The sequence below is a fragment of the Gorilla gorilla genome, chromosome 2 (genome assembly GCF_029281585.2).
Source record: "Gorilla gorilla gorilla isolate KB3781 chromosome 2, NHGRI_mGorGor1-v2.1_pri, whole genome shotgun sequence".
In the NCBI taxonomy this organism is placed as follows: Eukaryota; Metazoa; Chordata; class Mammalia; order Primates; family Hominidae; genus Gorilla; species Gorilla gorilla.
Window position 1 is genome coordinate 44,484,114 of NC_086017.1, and position 19,066 is coordinate 44,503,179.

At 38.7% G+C, this 19,066-nt stretch overlaps 1 long non-coding RNA gene across 2 annotated transcripts; it reads right to left on the reverse strand.

Moving 5' to 3' along the window:
- Positions 1-2,580: 2,580 nt before the first annotated feature.
- LOC134757994 (uncharacterized) lies at positions 2,581-18,366 on the reverse strand. Of its 2 annotated transcripts, XR_010132685.1 has the most exons (5): positions 18,303-18,338; positions 13,419-13,520; positions 6,932-7,206; positions 3,790-3,854; positions 2,581-2,665 (listed from the first exon to the last, which is right to left on the reverse strand). It is a non-coding gene; the product is annotated as an uncharacterized lncRNA (long non-coding RNA). The 2 variants fall into 2 exon arrangements; XR_010132686.1 differs by lacking the exon at positions 13,419-13,520 and having other exon boundaries at positions 2,582-2,665; positions 18,303-18,366.
- Between the last annotated feature and the right edge of the window lie 700 nt (positions 18,367-19,066).

A 19,066-nucleotide genomic window follows, 5' to 3' on the forward strand; every position in this document is an offset into this window, starting at 1 on the left:
CAGTCCACTGGCCATAACACTTTGATAGGTGGTGGCAGTGAGATCCATGCTCACTCATGCATGCCAGCAGCTGTGGAAGTGTGGCCAGGTGCATAAGCATTGGCTGGGGTGAGGGACTGACTGTAGTGGGACTGCAGTGTTCCTACATGTGCTTGTGCCAGTCATGCTCTTTACTCCTTCTCCTTTCAGGATCAGTGAGAAGGCTGGTGAAGCAGTCTAAAGATGAAAGTCCTGGTGGCAAAGCACTATCACCATCTCCCTATTGGAACACTCTCTTTAGTAAGCCATGCTGGGGCACATACCCTTGGAGATATGTACCAGGGACAGAACCACCACAGGAATTATGGACATTGACTACATGTGCTACTGAGTTCTGCTAATCATGAATAATTGCTACCTTGCCATTTATTTGGCTTTCAGTCATATAGCAGTCTAGGTGACTAATCTATAACCCAACCTGTGCTTTTACATCCTACTCTAGAAATGCAGGGTCGCAGGTTACAGCACTCAACATACCAGGTTTAGAGCATGAGTCCACATATCATGTGCTAGGGGGTGGTGAAGGAGATGTCTGCATTTCCTGAAACTTACATCATGGATGGAAGGACCCTGCCTGAAACTTATCTTGAAGTATTGGCTAGGAAGCAATAATTATGTATGTTCACAGTAAGAAAGTAATGGTATTTCTTTCGTCTTTTTCAGACTGGTGTAGTCAAATCCAGTTTCCCTTCTGGCCAGGTGGAAATGTGAAGAAAAATTAATAAGAGTTTATGGCTATTTCTCCCTCTGCTTTGCACTGTAGCATAAATGTGAGCCCTGGGAGCGTATGAGGTCTTCAGCTCTGAAATCCAGGTCATGGTGCAGTCTTAGATCTAGAAGGGTGGGTTTCACCTAGTGTTTGGCAAGAGCTACATATCTCCTGCCTGGAAGAAAGTGATAGTACTGACTTCAAACTTAAGCCTTGAGAAGAAATGCTTTTGCTTTTCCTTATCTACGTCCCCCAAAGAAAGGTAACTGGCCAGGGCAAGTCTGAGATCAATGGTCATGAACCAACTACATGGAATTTGAACATATTATTGGCCGTAAACCACCTTAGTCTTACCACATAATGTAGACATCCTTTTGCAGTAAACCCAGGAAGGCAAGCTGCATATGTATTGACTGTCTCCTGGGTCCTATTATACTCACCACTGAGGCATATAAAGAAACAGAAACAGCCTTAGAGTGTCTAAGGGCTGTTTGGCTTTAAACATTTTTTATTTTCCAATTGAATTAGAGTAAAAACAGTAGTTAAAATATACCCTTGGCTGTTGTCATGAAAATTCACAATAACAGATTAGCCCAAAATAGCCAATTTTCTGTAGTTTCCAAGGATACAGCCATAGTTAGAAGTGTCATCTGCCAATTTAAAAAAAAAATTTCAAGGGACATTAAAATAAGACAATGGAAGAAGAAGGGCCAGAGGGAAAGTTTTTTTTTTTTTTTTTCTAAATAAAGGTTAGAAGAAAAGGATAAAGAATAAAGAGTTCTAAAGCAGATTATTTTGATTTTCTTCAGGCTAGTTTAAGGAAAATGACTGAAATGACTCTTAAATTGACTCTGGTCCCTCAGAAGTTTCTTAATTGATAACAAAACAGGATGGGTCATGTTTCTGCTTTACAAAGTCAGGATTGCCAAGTCCTCTAATTTACCAGACCATAAAACCCTTATCCTTCCCCTGTCTGATTTTAGCCTTCATTTATTAAGTGCTCTACTGACAGTCTCTAATTTAATCCCCATAACAAACTTATGAGGACGTAATGTTAGACGCTTCTTATTTTGGTCTAGTAAACATCCACTCAACTATTTTTTGGCAATATCACCTTGATGTTCTTTTAGAAAATTACCTTTTTCCCATCTGATAGTGTCCAGTTAGACAGTAAGTTAAGATACCCTAGCCACGGTAGAAATGTGAAACAATCAGGCCACTTAGAGTCAATCCTGAGTAGATAAATCTTGACCTGAGCTTTAAGATTACTGAATATTGTTCAACTTATTCGCTGTGTGGAAATCCTAGATGAGGCTATAGTGTTCCTGCTAACTTGCCCACAGTGTTGTCGTATTGATTCCCATGTTCCTTTGTTAATTCTGTAAATTAGTAATATGCTTCCACCAACTGTCAATTTTTGTTTGCGTTAGCAAAAACCAAAAATAATACCAAGTGTTATTCCCCTTTTTAATTTGATAAAACTGAGGCTCAATTAAATTAAATCATTTGTCCAAGGCTAGTCAGTTAATGATGTAACCTGAACGCCAGTTTTTTCCCGCTTCCCTCTCCTCTGCCTCCACTATTTCCTTTTATGTGAACAAACAAGTTACCTCACTGACTACTCCCAAAGTCGAGGACTCCCTTTGCAACAGTGAAATCAAAGGATGACTCTTTCAGAGAAAAATCTCATCGTTCACACTAATCTTTTTTTTTTTTTTTTGTGGTGAGTCTTTTCACATGTTTGGTGATTTTTCTGTTTGGTCTTTCCACCTGAGTAGGGGAAGAATGACAATGACTGTCATGAACTAGGATCAGATACAGTTTATTCCAGAATATACCAGTGTCTCTTTTCTCTCCTCGCCTTTTCTCATCTCATCTCATCTCCGTTTTTCTTCTTTTTTGCCCCAGTGTTCTTACCTAGGATGTGAGCATAAGAATAAACAAAAACAACAACAACAAAATTGGAGGATGGGGGGATACTTAAAATGAAGAATATTGGAAAGCATATGGGCTTTAAAGTCAGGTAGAGCTAAGTCTGAATTCTAGCACCAGAAGTTTTTAGCTTGTTATTGAGGAAACTTACTTTTCATTTATGAGAACTTCAGATTTATTGTAATTTTTTTATCGACGCCTTAAAGACTCAGGAAGATAGCTGCATTTACAGAGAGGCAGTTCAACTGTCTAATGGCTACCTCTGGTCTGCTTTGACATCCTAGAACTCCCTGCAGTATTATTGCCTTTGCAAATGCCCACTGTTACTTAGAAGAAAACAAATTCCAAAGTATAGCCACTTCCTTGCACATGTAGACCTGCCTTAGGCAGGCTGTGAATAATCTTCAGTTTTTTTTGTGCCAGGTGAACGTGGTATCCAGATTAGAGGCTCCAAATGACTCTAGGATTACCCCAACTACCTGCCCTGTAGTTCCAGCAGGATTGTTTGTATGATTTGGTTCAGGGGAGAAAGAGGGATGGGAGACAGAAGAGGAGGAAGGGGATCAGGATAATCTTGCTGCTGTGATCCTTCCTATGTTCTTCAATTCAAAGTACTCAGCATGCCAAGGTGCCACACTTTGGGGTATTGTATTCTGAACTCAATAGGAGGAGGAAAACTAGGAAATTACAAATTAAACTGCCACCGTACTAAGCTATTTAATTCCTGTTCTTCAAATAGCACTTTGAATTTTTATTGCAGCTATTTCATTGGTCAATATTAAAATTATTTTATGTAAGCTGATAACATTTAAGGGAAGTTGCTCTCAGAGACAAACCCTAAAATCTTGATGACTTAGTATTATAAGTGTTTATTTCTTGCTCATGTTAAATTCAGTTGGCAATGGGAAGCAAGGGGAATGGCCAGGGGAGGGGAGCTTCGCTTCTCATGGTCATTCTGCCAACTTTAACATGCAGATTCCAAGATCACCCTGGGCCTTAGCATTCAGTAGGCAGATGGAATAAAAGAAATAAACTACATGTTAATGCAGGAGATTTTTATGAGCTAGATCTGAAAATGGCACACCTGGCTTTCACCCACTCCCACTCACCACATTTGGTCCTATGGCCACATGTAACTGAAAATTAGAAGTTAAAATGGAATCCTCTTCTACGCCTAGGAGGAAAAGGAACCAGATTTGGTGAAGAGATAACCCATCTTGTCCACAACATATCCATATCTTATGTCAGTTCACTAGCTCTGTCAAGGCAGGGTGAGAGTTTTACTCACGTTTATCTGCCACTTAGTTTAATATAGAACCTGGAGATAATGGCAATTCAATGAGTGTGCAATTTAATGGGCTTTTTGTTTTGAAATTTAATTGGAATTATTTAAATATTCTCTAATTTTAATCATGGGAAATGCACTTCTAGCAAGGACTTGCAATGGACAAGGTTGCCCTAACACAAAGAAGAGATGGCAGATGGACAAAGTGGACTAGGTATGGAACAGATTTTTCCTGAGGCTCTATAAACTGTGAAAAAGCCCTGCTTTATTTTAACTCATCATGTAAAAGGACACACATGTTTAGCTAGGTTAGATCAGACAGAATATGGTCTGTCATCTGCCATGATCCCATGCAGTGTGATGGAGAATAATCCAAGATGACAGTAGTATTGCCACTATATTCATACTTAGAATAAATACTTTGAACAGATAAGGCATTGTATGTATGAGGAGGGTATGGGGGGCTGTTCAACATTAAAAAAATTGCTATTAGCATCTCGAAGTATTATATTTTTGTGGTATTATCATATTATCATCTAAAATGATGTGGCATATAACACAAGGTGTCATTTTTAATGATGTGCATAATCTCATTTAGAATAGGCCCAATTTTGGGCAACTTCATCATGATAATCTCTTACTGAGATACAAATTACCAAGTGACATGGAATTCTTGAATTTTCAAAAACTAAGAAAACATGTAGTTTAACTCTCTTAATTAGGAGATCAGGAAACATGTTCATAAGTTTAAAGATTTGTAAAAGAATACATAGCACAGTGGGGACTGGAAGCAAGTTTTCTTCTTATAGAAGCCAATATTCCTGTGGTCTCATTGGTATGTGAAGGACCACATGATGTGAGAGTCTTATAAGGTTACAACCAACATGGTTCTCTTGGTGGCCTGTCCTGTGTTCTCAGTTACTCCTGATGCGGAAATCTTTAGGATTTAATCAGAAGAGGCTAGACAAAAGGGCTCTGGAGTCAATGAGTCCAGATCAAGCATCCTTGCTCCCCAAATTACTTTACTGTTGAAAATTTATTTTCTGATTTTTTCAAAGTCAAAAAATAATAAGCAAGAAAAGGGAGATGAGGGAGAGAAATTGAGGAGAAATTAGAAAGATTTAGACTAAACAGCTATCTCTTTAGCAACTTACATATCACTGAAACTTGTGTTAAATACTTGTGTTAAATAGGCATGTTAAAGACTAGCCTATTTCTAGAGAGATAGAACTATTATTATTTTTACTTCTTTAAAAATGAGCTTTGGTTATTTAGAGAAAATCCTACATCGAGAACTGGAGTTGGTACAAATCAAAATCACAATGAGATACCATCGCACACCCATTAAGATGGCTACTATAAAAAAATCAATAAGTAATTTGTTAGCAAGAATGTGGAGAAATTGAAATTGTGACAGTTGTGCACTGTTGGTGGGAATGTAAAACAGGGCAGCCACTATGAAAAATAAGTATAACAGTTTATCAAAATATTAAAAATAGAGTTACCATATGGTTTTGATTTGTGTTCCTGCCCAAACCTCATGTCAAATGGTAATCCCCAGTGTTGGCGGAGGGGCCTGATAGGAGGTGATTGGATCATGGAGGTGGATTTCCCCCTTGGGTGCTGTTCTCGTAATAGAGTTCTCATGAGATCTGGTTGTTCAGTGTGTGGCACCTTCCCACTCTTTCTTTCTCTCCTGCTCTGGCCATGTAAGACATGCCTGATTCCCCTCTGTTCTATGCCGTAATTCAAAGTATTCTGAGGCCTCCCTAGAAGCCGCTATGCTTCCTGTACCGCCTGCAGAACTGTGAGCCAATTAAACTGTTTTTCCTTATAAATTATCCAGTCTCATGTAGTTCTTTATAGCAATGCGAGGACAGACTAATACACTATATTATATAGCAATTCCATTTTTGGGTATAATGCCCAAAAGAACTAAAAGCAAGGGTCTCAAAGAGATATCTGTACAGCCATGTTCATAGCAGCATTGTTCACAACAGACAAAAAGAGAAAGCAACGTAAGTGCCCATTGACAGATAAATGTATAAAAAAGGTGGTATATATATTTACACACACAAATACCCTCATGTGCACAATGGAAAATTATCTAGCCTTAAAAGGGAAGGAAATTCTGACACATGTTACTACATCTGTAAACCTTGAGGACATTATGCTAAGTGAAATAAGCCAGTCACAAAAAGACAAATTCTGTTATATTCCACTTCTATGAGTTACTTAAAGTAGTCAACTTCATAGGGACAAGAAGTAGAATGGTAGTTGCCAAGGGATGGGGAAAAGGCATAATGGGGAATTGTTATTTAATGGGTATAAAATTTCAGTTTTGCAAGATGAAAATAGTTCTGGAGATTGGTTGGAGAACAACGTGAATGTACTTAACACTACTGAGCTGTATACTAAAAATTGTTGAGATGGTAATTTTGATATTATGTGTATTTTACCACAATTTTTTAAAGGTTGAAGTTGAAGGTAAGTATGAAGTCTCATGGTTGACTCCCATCCCATTTTGAAATAGTTCTGAGACTTAGCTCAGAATGACTTTGTGCCTAAAACACATGAAGGTTTTTAGCATCAGCTAAAGCTAAACATCAAGGAAGTAGGCAACTTGTATGAGATGCTGGTGTTACTACCGCTGTCTGACACAATGGGTTTTAGTGTATGTGTGCATGCATACACTAGTCAGTTTGTATTGAGCACCAGTCTTTACATGCATTCGCTCAGACCTCACATTAACCCAATGATTTGGGCACTGTTATTATTGCCAAGCAAACTTTGAAACCTGTGTCTGTCTGATTCCTAAACTCAAGCTTTTAATTACTCACTGTCTTCAGTTCTTCCATGTCAGAATTCCCAATAGATAGAAGGAGTCACAAACCACAGATAAGCCCCAAATCCTCAACTTGTCAATGTTAGTTATCATTATCCAGCATTCATGACACTTTCCTCACTTTTTCTTTCCCTGTGGCTGTTTCTCCAAAACTGCACTTTTCTCCTGAAGTTTTTCTTCCCATTGTTCATACTTCCTTTCAATCTTGTCAGGATAGCCACTTCAAGGACCATATAACAGGCATCACCCCAGAGCATGCTCATGTCCCTGCGTCTCTCCTTCACCATTCATCTACATCACTGCACATCTCTCACTCCTTTACTTCTCTCTTGAACAAAGCTTGGACAACACCTGTGGTCTGAGTTACATTTTGCTTGACTCCTGATGATTTTTGTTCTGTTGATTAAAATAATTATAGTGCTTTTAAAACTGACTTATTGAGGTGTAATCGACATACAATAAATTGGTTATGTTTGAGTTGAATATTTAATTAGATTTAACATATGTATACACCCATGACGTCATGACCACATTCAGGACAGTGAGTATATTTATAGTTCCCAAAAGTTTCCTCATGTTTTTAAATAACGCCTCCCTAAAGCTCCTTCTTAACTTCCCATCTCTGAGCAATCACTGATGTATTTTCTGTCATTATTGATTAGCTTACATTTTCTTTTTTTTTTTTTTTTTATTATACTTTAAGTTTTAGGGTACATGTGCACATTGTGCAGGTTAGTTACATATGTATACATGTGCCATGCTGGTGCGCTGCACCCACTAACTCGTCATCTAGCATTAGGTATATCTCCCAATGCTATCCCTCCCCCCTCCCCCCACCCCACAACAGTCCCCAGAGTGTGATATTCACCTTCCTGTGTCCATGTGATCTCATTGTTCAGTTCCCACCTATGAGTGAGAATATGCAGTGTTTGGTTTTTTGTTCTTGCGATAGTTTACTGAGAATGATGGTTTCCAATTTCATCCATGTCCCTACAAAGGACATGAACTCATCATTTTTTATGGCTGCATAGTATTCCATGGTGTATATGTGCCACATTTTCTTAATCCAGTCTATCATTGTTGGACATTTGGGTTGGTTCCAAGTCTTTGCTATTGTGAATAATGCCACAATAAACATACGTGTGCGTGTGTCTTTATAGCAGCATGATTTATAGTCCTTTGGGTATATACCCAGTAATGGGATGGCTGGGTCAAATGGTATTTCTAGTTCTAGATCCCTGAGGAATCGCCACACTGACTTCCACAATGGTTGAACTAGTTTACAGTCCCACCAACAGTGTAAAAGTGTTCCTATTTCTCCACATCCTCTCCAGCACCTGTTTCCTGACTTTTTAATGATTGCCATTCTAACTGGTGTGAGATGATATCTCATAGTGGTTTTGATTTGCATTTCTCTGATGGCCAGTGATGATGAGCATTTTTTCATGTGTTTTTTGGCTGCATAAATGTCTTCTTTTGAGAAGTGTCTGTTCATATCCTTCGCCCACTTTTTGATGGGGTTGTTTGTTTTTTTCTTGTAAATTTGTTTGAGTTCATTGTAGATTCTGGATATTAGCCCTTTGTCAGATGAGTAGGTTGCGAAAATTTTCTCCCATGTTGTAGGTTGCCTGTTCACTCTGCTGGTAGTTTCTTTTGCTGTGCAGAAGCTCTTTAGTTTAATTAGATCCCATTTGTCAATTTTGTCTTTTGTTGCCATTGCTTTTGGTGTTTTGGACATGAAGTCCTTGCCCACGCCTATGTCCTGAATGGTAATGCCTAGGTTTTCTTCTAGGGTTTTTATGGTTTTAGGTCTAACGTTTAAATCTTTAATCCATCTTGAATTGATTTTTGTATAAGGTGTAAGGAAGGGATCCAGTTTCAGCTTTCTACATATGGCTAGCCAGTTTTCCCAGCACCATTTATTAAATAGGGAATCCTTTCCCCATTGCTTGTTTTTCTCAGGTTTGTCAAAGATCAGATAGTTATAGGTATGCGGCGTTATTTCTGAGGGCTCTGTTCTGTTCCATTGATCTATATCTCTGTTTTGGTACCAGTACCATGCTGTTTTTGTTACTGTAGCCTTGTAGTATAGTTTGAAGTCAGGTAGTGTGATGCCTCCAGCTTTGTTCTTTTGGCTTAGGATTGACTTGGCAATGCAGGCTCTTTTTTGGTTCCATATGAACTTTAAAGTAGTTTTTTCCAATTCTGTGAAGAAAGTCATTGGTAGCTTGATGGGGATGGCATTGAATCTGTAAATGACCTTGGGCAGTATGGCCATTTTCACGATATTGATTCTTCCTACCCATGAGCATGGAATGTTCTTCCATTTGTTTGTATCCTCTTTTATTTCCTTGAGCAGAGGTTTGTAGTTCTCCTTGAAGAGGTCCTTCACATCCCTTGTAAGTTGGATTCCTAGGTATTTTATTCTCTTTGAAGCAATTGTGAATGGGAGTTCACTCATGATTTGGCTCTCTGTTTGTCTGTTGTTGGTGTATAAGAATGCTTGTGATTTTTGTACATTGATTTTGTATCCTGAGACTTTGCTGAAGTTGCTTATCAGCTTAAGGAGATTTTGGGCTGAGATAATGGGGTTTTCTAGATAAACAATCATGTCATCTGCAAACAGGGACAATTTGACTTCCTCTTTTCCTAATTGAATACCCTTTATTTCCTTCTCCTGCCTGATTGCCCTGTCCAGAACTTCCAACACTATGTTGAATAGGAGCGGTGAGAGAGGGCATCCTTGTCTTGTGCCCGTTTTCAAAGGGAATGCTTCCAGTTTTTGCCCATTCAGTATTAGATTGGCTGTGGGTTTGTCATAGATAGCTCTTATTATTTTGAAATACGTCCCATCAATACCTAATTTATTGAGAGTTTTTAGCATGAAGTGTTGTTGAATTTTGTCAAAGGCTTTTTCTGCATCTATTGAGATAATCATGTGGTTTTTGTCTTTGGCTCTGTTTATATGCTGGATTACATTTATTGATTTGCGTATATTGAACCAGCCTTGCATCCCAGGGATGAAGCCCACTTGATCATGGTGGATAAGCTTTTTGATGTGCTGCTGGATTCGGTTTGCCAGTATTTTATTGAGGATTTTTGCATCAATGTTCATCAAGGATATTGGTCTAAAATTCTCTTTTTTGGTTGTGTCTCTGCCCGGCTTTGGTATCAGAATGATGCTGGCCTCATAAAATGAGTTAGGAAGGATGCCCTCTTTTTCTATTGATTGGAATAGTTTCAGAAGCAATGGTACCAGTTCCTCCTTGTACCTCTGGTAGAATTCGGCTGTGAATCCATCTGGTCCTGGACTCTTTTTGGTTGGTAAACTATTGATTATTGCCACAATTTCAGCTCCTGTTATTGGTCTATTCAGAGATTCAACTTCTTCCTGGTTTAGTCTTGGGAGAGTGTATGTGTCGAGGAATGTATCCATTTCTTCTAGATTTTCTAGTTTATTTGCGTAGAGGTGTTTGTAGTATTCTCTGATGGTAGTTTGTATTTCTGTGGGATCGGTGGTGATATCCCCTTTATCATTTTTTATTGTGTCTATTTGATTCTTCTCTCTTTTTTTCTTTATTAGTCTTGCTAGCTGTCTATCAATTTTGTTGATCCTTTCAAAAAACCAGCTCCTGGATTCATTGATTTTTTGAAGGGTTTTTTGTGTCTCTATTTCCTTCAGTTCTGCTCTGATTTTAGTTATTTCTTGCCTTCTGCTAGCTTTTGAATGTGTTTGCTCTTGCTTTTCTAGTTCTTTTAATTGTGATGTTAGGGTGTCAATTTTGGATCTTTCCTGCTTTCTCTTGTGGGCATTTAGTGCTATAAATTTCCCTCTACACACTGCTTTGAATGCATCCCAGAGATTCTGGTATGTTGTGTCTTTGTTCTCGTTGGTTTCAAAGAACATCTTTATTTCTGCCTTCATTTCGTTATGTACCCAGTAGTCATTCAGGAGCAGGTTGTTCAGTTTCCATGTAGTTGAGCGGCTTTGAGTGAGATTTTTAATCCTGAGTTCTAGTTGGATTGCACTGTGGTCTGAGAGATAGTTTGTTATAATTTCTGTTCTTTTACATTTGCTGAGGAGAGCTTTACTTCCAACTATGTGGTCAATTTTGGAATAGGTGTGGTGTGGTGCTGAAAAAAATGTATATTCTGTTGATTTGGGGTGGAGAGTTCTGTAGATGTCTATTAGGTCTGCTTGGTGCAGAGCTGAGTTCAATTCCTGGGTATCCTTGTTGACTTTCTGTCTCGTTGATCTGTCTAATGTTGACAGTGGGGTGTTAAAGTCTCCCATTATTAATGTGTGGGAGTCTAAGTCTCTTTGTAGGTCACTCAGGACTTGCTTTATGAATCTGGGTGCTCCTGTATTGGGTGCATATATATTTAGGATAGTTAGCTCCTCTTGTTGAATTGATCCCTTTACCATTATGTAATGGCCTTCTTTGTCTCTTTTGATCTTTGTTGGTTTAAAGTCTGTTTTATGAGAGACTAGGATTGCAACCCCTGCCTTTTTTTGTTTTCCATTTGCTTGGTAGATCTTCCTCCATCCTTTTATTTTGAGCCTATGTGTGTCTCTGCATGTGAGATGGGTTTCCTGAATACAGCACACTGATGGGTCTTGACTCTTTATCCAACTTGCCAGTCTGTGTCTTTTAATTGGAGAATTTAGTCCATTTACATTTAAAGTCAATATTGTTATGTGTGAATTTGATCCTGTCATTATGATGTTAGCTGGTGATTTTGCTCATTAGTTGATGCAGTTTCTTCCTAGTCTCGATGGTCTTTACATTTTGGCATGATTTTGCAGCGGCTGGTACAGGTTGTTCCTTTCCATGTTTAGCGCTTCCTTCAGGAGCTCTTTTAGGGCAGGCCTGGTGGTGACAAAATCTCTCAGCATTTGCTTGTCTGTAAAGTATTTTATTCCTCCTTCACTTATGAAGCTTAGTTTGGCTGGATATGAAATTCTGTGTTGAAAATTCTTTTCTTTAAGAATGTTGAATATTGGCCCCCACTCTCTTCTGGCTTGTAGGGTTTCTACAGAGAAATCCACTGTTAGTCTGATGGGCTTCCCTTTGAGGGTAACCCGACCTTTCTCTCTGGCTGCCCTTAACATTTTTTCCTTCATTTCAACTTTGGTGAATCTGACAATTATGTGTCTTGGAGTTGCTCTTCTCGAGGAGTATCTTTGTGGCGTTCTCTGTATTTCCTGAATCTGAATGTTGGCCTGCCTTGCTAGATTGGGGAAGTTCTCCTGGATGATATCCTGCAGAGTGTTTTCCAACTTGGTTCCATTCTCCGCATCACTTTCAGGTACACCAATCAGACGTAGATTTGGTCTTTTCACATAGTCCCATATTTCTTGGAGGCTTTGCTCATTTCTTTTTATTCTTTTTTCTCTAGACTTCCCTTCTCGCTTCAGTTCATTCATTTCATCTTCCATTGCTGATACCCTTTCTTCCAGTTGATCGCATCGGCTCCTGAGGCTTCTGCATTCTTCACGTAGTTCTGGAGCCTTGGTTTTCAGCTCCATCAGCTCCTTTAAGCACTTCTCTGTATTGGTTATTCTAGTTATACATTCATCTAAATTTTTTTCAAAGTTTTCAACTTCTTTGCCTTTGGTTTGAATGTCCTCCCGTAGCTCAGAGTAATTTGATCGTCTGAAGCCTTCTTCTCTCAGCTCGTCAAAATCATTCTCCATCCAGCTTTGTTCCGTTGCTGGTGAGGAACTGCGTTCCTTTGGAGGAGGAGAGGTGCTCTGCGTTTTAGAGTTTCCAGTTTTTCTGTTCTGTTTTTTCCCCATCTTTGTGGTTTTATCTACTTTTGGTCTTTGATGATGGTGATGTACAGATGGGTTTTCGGTGTGGATGTCCTTTCTGTTTGTTAGCTTTCCTTCTAACAGACAGGACCCTCAGCTGCAGGTCTGTTGGAATACCCTGCCGTGTGAGGTGTCAGTGTGCCCCTGCTGGGGGGTGCCTCCCAGTTAGGCTGCTCGGGGGTCAGGGGTCAGGGACCCACTTGAGGAGGCAGTCTGCCCGTTCTCAGATCTCCAGCTGCGTGCTGGGAGAACCACTGCTCTCTTCAAAGCTGTCAGACAGGGACATTTAAGTCTGCAGAGGTTACTGCTGTCTTTTTGTTTGTCTGTGCCCTGCCCTCAGAGGTGGAGCCTACAGAGGCAGGCAAGCCTCCTTGAGCTGTGGTGGGCTCCACCCAGTTCGAGCTTCCCGGCTGCTTTGTTTACCTAAGCAAGCCTGGGCAATGGCGGGCGCCCCTCCCCCAGCCTCGCTGCCGCCTTGCAGTTTGATCTCAGACTGCTGTGCTAGCAGTCAGCGAGATTCCGTGGGCGTAGGACCCTCCGAGTCAGGTGTGGGATATAGTCTCGTGGTGCGCCGTTTTTTAAGCCGGTCTGAAAAGCGCAATATTCGGGTGGGAGTGACCCGATTTTCCAGGTGCGTCCGTCACCCCTTTCTTTGACTCGGAAAGCGAACTCCCTGACCCCTTGCGCTTCCCAGGTGAGGCAATGCCTCGCCCTGCTTTGGCTCGCGCACGGTGCGCGCACCCACTGGCCTGCGCCCACTGTCTGGCACTCCCTAGTGAGATGAACCTGGTACCTCAGATGGAAATGCAGAAATCACCCATCTTCTGCGTCACTCACGCTGGGAGCTGTAGACCGGAGCTGTTCCTATTCGGCCATCTTGGCTCCTCCACATTTTCTAATATTGTATATAAATAGTACAGTATGAACTCTTTTAGTCAATGATAAAGGGAGATGATATTTAATGATAAAAGGATTAATTAATGAAGAAACATAACAGTCTTAAATGTGCATGCATCTAACAACAGAGCTTAAATAATGTAAAATAGAAACTGATTGACCTGAGAAAAGAAATACACAAATCCTCAGTCATAACTGAAGATTTCAACATGCTTCTCTCAATAATTGACAAAACTAGACAGAAAATCAGTAAGAATATGTGAAAACTAAAAACAAACTTAACCAAATTGACATTTATAGAATATTCTCTCCAAGAAGAGCAAAACATGTTTTTCAAAAGTGAATATGGAATATTTAAGATAGGATATATATTGGGTCATTAAACAAACTTTAACACATTTAAAATAATTGTTGCTTATAGTATTTCCTTGTAAATGACAACTCTATGCCCGTGTTAGTCAACAACCTAGCTCAAGTCCTTGAAACACACAACCTACTGAAAGTCATACATGACAAAATAGATAACCTGAGTAGTGCTATACATTTTAATGTAAATGAGCTCATAGTTCAAAATCTCCTAACAAAGAATACTACAGATCCAGGTGGTTTCACTGGCAATTTCTACCCAATTTTTAATAAAGAAACTTTATCAGTTTTATAAAATTTCTCCTAGGAAATTGAAGAAAACACTTAACTCACTTTAAGAGACTAGAATTACCTTGATAGCAAACCAGAGAAATAAATATACAGAAAAAAACCATAGACTAATATTTATTGTAAACACACATATAAAAGTCTTCAGCAACATATCAAATTGAATCAAGCAATTTATGAAGGGAAAATATAGGACAATCAGGTAGGGTTTATTGTGAAAAAGCTTTGTTTAATATTTGACAACTAATATAATAAACTATATAAATTGTCTAAACAATAACTGCACAGTCATATTAATAGATTTAGAAAAGGCTTTCAACAAAAGTTACACTCTTAATATGATAAAACCTCTCAACAAACTAAGAAGAGAAGGGGATATCCCTATTCTGATAAAGGGCATCTACAAAAAGCTAACATCATATTTCATTACATTTAGCATCATACTTAATGTCTTCTCTCACCACTACTGTTCAGCATGCTACTGAAAGTTCTAGCCAGTGCAATAAGTCAAGAAAAAGAATTAACAATATATTTGCAAGTTAGTAAATAAAACTGTCTTTATTTTCAGCCATGATTTTCTTTGTAACAAAGATCAAAGAACCTACAGAAAAGTTTGTAGAACTAATGATTGAATTTAGCAAGGGCACAAGGTACATAATCAGTACACAAAATTCAATCATACTTCTATATAATAGCAATGAACATGTGGAAACAAGTTTTTTAAAAAGTACTATTTATAATAGCTTTTCCTACAATTTTAAACTTCACAAAATATGTATGGGATCTATATGCTGAATAGTACAAAATGCTGAGGGAAAAGATCAAATAAGATGGTAAATCAATAGAAAGATATACAATATACCATGTGTTCATGGATTATAAAATTTAATATACTCCAAGTGTTAATCCTCCTGAAATTGATTTATAGATTTAACACGATCCCTTTAAAAATTTCAGCAGGATTTCTTTTGCAGGTATTGACAAAATGATTCTAACACGTATATGGAATGTAAAAAAGGAATAGCCAAAATGATTTTGTAAGAGAAGAACAAAGTTTGAGGACTCACCTTATCTGATATCAATACTTAATGATACTTTAATTAAATCAGTATGTTATTGGTAAAAAGCTAGACACATAGCTCAAGAGAACAGAATATCAAATTTAGATATTGACTGACACATATATGATTCATTGATTTTTGACTAAAGTGTAAAAGAAAATCAATGAAGGAAAGATAAAATTGTAACAAATAATGCTGGAACAAGTAGATGTCCTTATACAAATTAATGATTCTTAATATATCCCTAATATCTCAAGCAAAAATTAACTCAAAATAGATCCTAGACTGAATGTAAATTCTAAAAGTATAAAACTTTTAGAAAAAAAACTCTTTATGATCTTTGGTTAGGCAAAAAAAACTAGATCTGATGCAAAAAACCCCTCAATGTATAAAAAAGTAAGAAATGGGACCTTGTCAAAATAAAAAATAGTTGCTCTGTGAAAGAAATTGATAAAGGGATAAAAATACAAGTTATAGGTGTGAAAAGAGAATACTCACAAGTCAGTTTTCTCAAAAAGGACATATTATGTAACCAACTCTCAAAACTCCATAATAAGAAAGTATAGAACCTAATGAAAATAACAGGCAATCATTTTTACAGACACTTCAACAAAGAGAATGGGAAAATGGCTAATAAACACATGAAAAGATACTCTTCATTGTTTGTCATTAGAAATTGCAAATTGAAACTATAATGTGGTACTGACACATTACTTCATGCAAAAAAAAAAAAAAGAAGCAACCAAGTAATCAAATGAAAACTGAAAAAATAGAGAGTTGTTGAAAATTCAGAACAACTGGAACTTTTCTACATTTCAGATGAGAATGCAAAATGAGAGAGTGACAAAAAATATTTTACAGTGTTTTGAAAGTAAAACATATTTACCATTATAATCCACTAATCCCACTTTTAGGTATTTACCATAAAGAAATAAATATTTGTGTTTGTGCAAAAACTAGTACATGAGTTCATATTATATAAATGAATGTTTATAACATTATGTTTCATAATTCCAAAACTGAAAATAACCCATATTCCATTCAGTGGGTGAATTCTAAACACTCTGTGATACATCCATACAATGAAAACTGTTCAGCTCTGTCAGGGTAATGTATATCACAACATAAATTAAGCTCAAATGTATTGTGCTAACTGAAAGTAGCTGTACTCAAAAAGTTACATGTGGTAGGATTCTATTTATGTGATATCTGGAAGAGACAAAACAGTCAGAGAAAACAGTCAGTAATTGCCAGAGATTGGGGTGGAGAGAGGGGTGTGACTTCAACGGAGTATCATGAGGGATTTTTTTTTTGCTTCGAGAGAACTATTCTGTATCCTGATTGTTATGGTGTTACATAACTCTACATATTTACTAAAACTCATAATACTGTACAACCACCACAACAAAAAAAACTTTCTAGTTTGTAATTTAAAATATTAAAAAATTTTTAAAGAGAGCTTGTCAAAAGATCTCTTGAAAAATAATATTGTCTTTTTTTGAAAAAAGAGAGCAAGCCCCCAGTTTGTGAGATGTTAGAACATTTACAAGGTAAGCTGTATATTATTTCCAGAGTTATGAATGGTTACATTCTAGTTTCCCTTATATGTAGATAAGACCCATCAATGTGATTATTAGAAAAAATAGATGCATTTTTGTCTGAGAAGTGATATGGACAGGATGCAGCAAAATACTAGATAGAAAAGGGTGGGGTCCCTGGCAAGGGCTCCACCCTCAAACCTGGACCCGCAGCTCTAAATGAGAACATGCATTCCTGTTTTCTTTCCTGAATGTTGCCTTTTCCAAAACCACCCTGGCCTGCCACTCCCCTGACCTTGTATCCATAAAAACCCCAAGCTCCACTGGCAGAGGAGCAGAGTGGAGCAGCAAAGGAGAGAAGAGAAGCAGCAGCCAGACATTGGAGAAAAGCAGCTTGACTTTAGAGGAATGGCCAAAGTCCAGGGGATGATTGTCTTCCCACTCCATCCCCCTTCCAGATCCCCTTCCTGCTGAGAGCCACTTCCATCACTCAATAAAATCCCCCACATTCACCATCCTCCAATTTGTTTGCACTACCTCATTCCTCCTGGACACCAGACAAGGACCTGGGTGTGGGTGCAAAAGGCTGTCACAATGACTCTCCACTGAGCTGTTTAACACTTAAGCCATCCATAGTTGGCAAAGCTAAAGGAGTACACTGTAACACACGCCCTCTGGGGCTCCAGGGTTTGCAGGCAACCCCTAGATGTTACCACAGGTCAGTATAGGGTTTGCGCCTGTTGGCACCCAAAGGCACTCTCCCTGGCTCCTGCACCTGCTTACCTATATGCTCTCCCTCCTGCAAGGTGTTTGAGCACTGCAGGCTGAGTAAGAAAGCCACTCCTCATGTGAAGGGGTCAAGGGAACTATCCTGTCTCAGAAGAACCCCCAGAATGACCATAAACTTCACTTTTAGGCTGCAAGCACAGTTTGTCAGGAATATGATAATCCATACTGACAGATCAATTAAATGATAGAATCATGCCCTAGGCCCCCAAGAATGCCATAATCAGAGAACATTCAAGGAATATTGGTGGTAACTGGGCGTTTAGGAGCTGCTGGCAGGAGAGTGTTGGGGCTATCAATTCAAGTTTTTCAGACCTGCTGGGGGCTATTAGCTACATCACTGGAGATTGGTGTATTTTTTTTTCTGAAGCTATCAGCATATTTAACCCCAAAGCTATATATATTATTGCCTTGCTGGATTTCAAGGCCTTTCTCATTAGAGGCATTGAAAATGATTAAAAGTTGTTTACCAGCTCAGGTCCTTTTGCCACAGAATAATTCTTGGCCTCCCTAATAGTAACTAGGAAGTCCAAGACTATAATTCAGATTAATTGGAATAGTATGGAATGAAAAACCTGAGGGAAGCCTGGTTGCTTGAGGTATCAAAGTAAGCTATTATTTCCATCTTACTCTCCCACCCTCCTCTGACTCCTCTCCCTTAAAAGGGCATTGACTACAAACAGAAGTGATAAACCCTCCCTTAGACTGGCCAGTACAGGGATTATTTCCATGAATCATTACCTGTGACCACCTATTTATTTTTGGTGAGCAGTCCTAACAGAAGTGAAGGCTTGATAAGCTCAGGCTTGTGCTGCAATAGTGTCTTTGGAATGCTGGCTCTGCTTCATTCTAAAAGTATGACAGAGCCTTTGCTGCCACTAAAATTGACCAGACCGGAAATATACTCTTTACTAATAGGGTATTCAATATGGCTGTCCTTCTCTTTCATTGGCTTCTGGTTTCCATCCATTTTGTGATGGAAATGGGGCAGAACCCCACTATGTACCTTCTGCCTTCTTCTGATGCCTAGATATCACCAGTTCTAGGCAAGATGATCTCAGAATCATTTTTTGCTCATATACAGCAAGACTTTTTCTACTCTGTCTAGATACAAGTTGTGTTTTTCAGGAATAATGGTTTATCTGGTTTCCAGTGCAGTTAGCTCACATAAAACTGAGCAGAGGGTTTGGCTGTAGGTAGCGTGCTGTTTGGGGAACTTGAAGAATCTGTGTAAATATTCTTTTGAGGATGAAGAGAGAGAGAGAGATGAAATCTGAGTTACAGTACTAAGCTTAACATAGCTCCATATGCCATTTCATTGACCTCAGGGTTGCATTGAGAGCATTATCAGGGACTTCTGAGGCCCTTAGTAGAGGGAATTTCAACATCTCTTATGGAAATACATCTGAGAAAGCACCAGATCCCCTAAGCAGACTGGTGCATCTGTTCTCCAGCTCTGTGAATGTTGGCTGCTGATGACTTACAGCTGCGCTCCTATGGGAGAA